This window comes from Cyprinodon variegatus, unplaced genomic scaffold, assembly GCF_000732505.1.
Source record: "Cyprinodon variegatus isolate N-32 unplaced genomic scaffold, C_variegatus-1.0 Scaffold584, whole genome shotgun sequence".
NCBI lineage: Eukaryota > Metazoa > Chordata > Actinopteri > Cyprinodontiformes > Cyprinodontidae > Cyprinodon > Cyprinodon variegatus.
Genome location: NW_015151037.1, coordinates 446,849 through 452,557, shown reverse-complemented (window position 1 = coordinate 452,557; position 5,709 = coordinate 446,849). Strand labels below are relative to the sequence as shown.

Genomic DNA, 5,709 nt, shown 5'->3' with positions numbered 1-5,709 from the left:
CCGACTCGTGTCCTCAGATGGCTTTTGGCCTACTTTGGGCTGCAGCGTGTGAGCCAGAATGTCAGGCTGGATTTTAAGGCCGAGCGTGTGAGCTGGGACAAAAAGCACGACACGCAGACATGATTCCTCTGAGTGCTTCCTTCCCTCATTTCTTCTGTTAAAGCTGAAAAAAAATGTGCAGAAAGGTCCAGAGCTGCAAACGTTCTCCTCTCCAACCTGAAGTTCATCATCATCAGAGCATCATTTCATTTCAAATAAAACAAAATGATTTAATATAACTAAGACAACTTATAAAGAGGAATGAGAGGAAGCAATAATGAAGAAACTATTTGTTAATTGAAATAGAGAAAAAAAAATCATCCATTTTCTAAAAATAGGTTTATTTGTTTATTAAATTAGCATCATAAAAATTCTCTAAAATTGAAACCTAGATAAGTAATTTCTTCTTAAAATAAATGCATTTGTTTTTGGATTGAGGAGGTAAAAGAGACATTTTGCCAATAGAACAAGATCATTTACATTTAAAATAAGAAAACACAACTGCATTGTCGTATTTCAAGTGCATTTTATCTAATTATCTTATTTTAACTGACAAACTATCTCATTTACCTACTCAAATTACGGGTAAATATACTTAATTTAAGGAATTTTTACTCATTTCTAGATATTTTTTTCCAGTTTCTAAGTAACAAAGATGGATAAACATTTCTAAATCAGAAGAATAAAAAAGGATTCATAGCTCTCTAATTAGTATTTAAAATCAGACGCGTCAACTAACAAAGTACAAATACTTCAATACTTAAGTAGAACTCTTGTGTATTTATACTTTACTGCAGTAATTATTTTTTAGACAACTTTTTCCTTCCTTAAATTTTAGAAATAGACTCACTAGTTTGTTTCATTTAAGCTCATTTTTTTATGGCCTGTTGGTATTTAAAAAAATAAAAAGCATCAAAATAATTAGTTTCATCCAGACAATTAATTTCTTTGTGGTTGGACTCGGTGCTGCCCCAACTTGTTGCTCACCACAAACCAAAATAAATAGTTTTTCAAGATGATGCAACCTTTAGTTATAAAACTAAGAGAATAAAGTCTAAGGAAGTTATCATCCGGAATGATAGAAAATGTTCCTTTAATAGAGTAGAGCAGTAAAGCTGCTGGCTTTAACAGTTTTACCTTCATTACTTTTATACTTTAAGTAGTTTTAAAAATGCTACTTTTACTGATTTACTGGAGTAAAAAGTTGAAGTTGATCCTCTAACTTCTACTAAAGTGTTTTTAAAAAGCAGGATTTATTCTGCAGGAATAAAGATGAATTCTTTGGACGCCTCTGATTAAAATGAATCTTTATTTATCTTCTGACTTAAGTTACATCTGAACTTTTTATGTTCAGAAAACTAACAGATTTTTAGTATTAAAGCAGAACCGTATGACCTCATTAATTCAAACCTCAAACAATAGTTTGTAGTTTTATCTCAATAAACTCAATATTCCAAAGTCTCAAGGATTCTAATGAAATGAGAAATTAATGAATTCAGTAAAAATGTCATTTTAAAAGGAAAGTATTTTAAGAAAGTTTATTAAGAGGCAATTTTACTCATAGAAATCAAAAATGTTTACTGGTCCAACATTCACACATTAGAAGAAGATAAATGAAAGATTTTGTAATCTATCAAACTGCCACATATTGGACGAGCAAATCTGTGGGATTCATAAAAAACAAGCAAAAGAAAAGAAAATAGGAGAAAATAATAAATTTCGCCTTTTCTATTTTTAATCTTCTTCAGTGCTAACTTTTTACTTGTTGTTCTGTTTTTATGTTTTTGTCCAAAATCTGTCTGAAAACGTTGATGAAGCTCTGGAGATGTTTACTGCAAAAAATAAAAATCTAAATAATTAATTTCTTTCTTAACATAAGTGAATTTTTTTTTTTCTTGAATTGAGGAGGTAAATGAGACACTTTGCCAATGCAAAAATACAATTTACATTTAAAATTAGAAAAAACAATTCCATTCTCATTTCAATCTAATTATCTTATTTTAAGAGTAAAAAATCTCATTTGCAATCATCTTATTTACCTGCTTAAATTAACGGGAAAATACACTTAAATTAAGAATTTTTTATCTATTTCTAGAAGTGTTTTGCAGTGTGAGGTTGAAGTTTTTTGGAGCCTTTGGTTGAAGTTCAAAGGTCGTCATCATTGCATCATTCCAGCGTCTAATTTTAAAAGCAGACAGAAAAAGCTGAGCTAAAAATAAATGCATTCCTAGAATAAGTCGGTTTGCTCTGAACATAAACGGCTAAACGAGACGAGCTTCCAATGAAACGAGATCATTAGATAATAGAAACTTACAATAGGATGATTGAGTCATTTTAAATCTTTATTTCATTTATTCTTTCTTGCTCAAATTAAGGGAAAATAAATTTATTTCAGGAAAACATTTCTTACTTATATTTCAGTGTTTGCGGAGCAGAAATTCCCATCAAGCTGCTAAATAATGTGGTTTAGATTTTAATGAAAAGTTCTCCTTTGTTTGTGGTGAAGATGCTAAAGGGGATGGGATCTGAGACACACTGCAAAAACAATCTAGAACTAAAACTAAATTGCTTTTTGTTGTTTTAAGTGTAAATCATCTTGTTCCATCGGCAAAGTTTCTCACTTACTGTACCTCATAAATTCAAGAACAAAATTTAAATTTAAGAAAAAATGACTAATTTCGTTTTCCTGTGCTGGATGGGATCTGAGACACACTTAGCAGTTTTAAGCAAACTAACACTGGAAAAACCATCTAGAAAAAAGTAAAAAAATATATCTTAATTTAAGTGTATTTACCCTTAATTTAAGTAGGTAAATGAGATCGTTTGTCAATGGAATATTTTTTACTCTTAAAATAAGATATTTAGATAAAATACACTTGAAATAAGACAATGCAATGTTTATTCTTGCTTTAAAAGTAAATTGTTTTGTTCCATCGGCAAAATGTCTCTTTTATCTCCTCAATTCAAGAACAAATGCACTTTTTTAAGAAAAAATGACTAATTTAGATTTAGATTTTTTTCCAGTGCAGAATCTCTGCACATCTTAACAGCTAACATTTTAATCTTCATATAGAAACAAACAAACTGATAATATAATAATAACGGTTGAATCAAATAATGAAAAAGAGCAAAACTGTAAAAACTTTATGAATTTTGGGTTGAATGTTGATTGATTTATTAAAGAAATAAGACACCAGAAGTTTGGAAGTATTTTATTGACATGAGAGAATTTCACAGACATTCCTGGAAACCAGCGTGTTTATTTAAAGTGCGATCAGTGTGTGTGTGTGTGTGTGTGTGTGTGTTCATAGGGCAGCTAAGACTTGCTGTCATTTTTTAATCCGTCTCGGGTTCCTGGACCGTTTCAACATGTTCTCATCCCGTCTGATCATCTGAAACACACAGAAACACAAACTTCAACCAAACGATTCTTCTTTCTGCCGTCGGTTCATCAGCAGATCTGCTCGCTAACACAAAACCTTTTCCCTAAAGGCAACTTTTTATCTACAAACTTAAAAAATATGATTTCATTCATCGAAAAAAAATGTATTCAGACTACCTGTGTTTTATTTTGTTTATTAATTAACACCGTGAAGAAGAAACAAAACAAAAATAAATAAAGCTAATAAAAACAGAAAAAAAGTTGAAATAAATGAAGTAGAATTTATTTTATTGAATTCATTCCGATGTTTTTTAGTATAGTTTCATAATAAATAAATGCGCATTGCACCTAATTGGACAGGATATTTCCAACATGGACTAATATTAGCATCTGCTTAGCTTTAGAATAAGAATAATAAATAAACCACAAAAGAAAACAGATATCAATAAAACATTGTCATTTATTTTATGTCTGGACCTGTTTGGAGACAGAATATCTCTGACTTTAGCTTTTAGCAACTCTTTGGTATCTGGAGAACATTTATCTTTAAATCTACTTTAATAATAAAACGTTAAAATCATGTTTTGTTTTGTAAAAATGCAGCAAAGCAGAAACTGTCATCTTCACGTCCAAAGCCTGCGGTGACGTCTTCATACGGGGCATCGAGTCCTTTGTTGTCAAAGATGAGATGCTTTGATAGATCAGACACACTCACACACACACACGCTGCAAATAATCCATCTCTCCTTATCCTTCCTTTAAAAGGTATAAAAATACCTCCCCAGATCAAACATATTTCCTTTTTCAAAAGCACCAAATATCAGAGAATCTAATAATAAGTTTGACACTTGAAGGAATTATTAACGGATGTCGTTTTATTTAGATCCGGCGGCGACATCCCAACCCGAGGCGCCTGATTGGAGCGTGGCGGCATCACGTACTCCAGCATCTCATGTCCAACATTCTAACTACAATTTCTAGATTTATTTAAAAATAATCTAAATTGCTTCAATAGTATTTATCTGTTGGTTCCAGTTGTGAAAGAATGTGAAAAATCATCTGGACTAAAATAAACCATTTTAAAAACACTTGTGACATCACTCTGCTGGGTAACCATCCAAAAAGCAGCTTCTAATATTTTAGTTTTAAGCAGACTGATCCAGTTATGGTCAATAAGTAAACGTTTCTTACATTAAGTGCATTTAGCCTTAATTTGACCAGGATTTTTCAATAGAATGAATATATCTACTCATAAAATACGATAATTCGATCAAATGCACTTGAAATAAGACAATGCAATTGCTTTTCTTTATTTTAAATATAAATAGTCCTGTTCTATTGGTGTCTCACTGACCTCCTCAATTAAACAAACAATTCCCTTATTTTAAGATACAAACGATTTATTTAACTTTCATTTGTTTGCATTTCAAAAGCAGTGCACTGCAAAAACTCTAAGAATCTAAGTAAGTCATTTTTTCTTAACATTTTCTGGAATGGAGCAGTTAAATGAGACACATTGCCAATGGAATGAGATTATTTACATTTAAAGCAGCTGGAGTCTTTGATTTCAGTGCATATTATCTAATCATTTTATTTTAAGAGCAAATATCTAATTTAACTGTTCAAATTAAGGGTAAATACGCTTAATTTAAGAAATTTTTACTCATTTTCAGAATGTTTTTGCAGTGTAACAGGGGTTTTCCATTAATCCCAGAAAGACAAACTGGTTTTAGCTCCACCTCGGCTTTACTGGCTAACAATGTGGGACACATCCAGGCCTGGAAAGTTCATATTTACAGCATAACTACAAGTTTTTAGGCAAGCTGTTTCCTGTTTGGTCTCGAGATCGGACCTTCCTCTGACAGGAGCAATGAATCTAAATCCTTATTGGACTGAACTGTGTTTGAAAATGTGCCAAATTAAAGAGGATATCAATACTGTATTCAAACTGGAGGCTCCTTCATGGCATTTATTCTATAATGGGAACAGATGTGAAATGAACTGAAATGAATTGGACCAAACAAACATTTAGTGACCTGAACTGAACCAATTTAAACTCAGTAACTTAAAGTTTAACCAGAACTAAACTAAACTTCCCCAAATTAAATCAACTTAAATCATCCTCTCATTAATTAGAGACGAAATAAACTGATTTCAATCTACGATTGCAGCTAAAGAGATAAAGCTGAACTAAATTTAAAAAAGTAAATTTAAGTAAAACCAAACTTCGAACTCATTTCAATTCTATTCAGTTTATTTCTATAGCTCCAATTCACATCATGTCATCT

The 5,709-nt window shown here is 31.2% G+C and overlaps 1 long non-coding RNA gene across 3 annotated transcripts in view; it reads right to left on the bottom strand.

Moving 5' to 3' along the window:
* Positions 1-3,094: 3,094 nt before the first annotated feature.
* Positions 3,095-5,709, bottom strand: part of LOC107095921 — a 155,503-nt gene continuing 152,888 nt past the window's right edge. For 2 of the 3 annotated variants that reach the window (XR_001481768.1, XR_001481767.1), the window contains exon 4: positions 3,095-3,431. This is a non-coding gene — a long non-coding RNA (uncharacterized LOC107095921). The remainder of the gene's footprint in view (positions 3,432-5,709) is intronic. The other variant, XR_001481766.1, reaches the window with a different exon arrangement.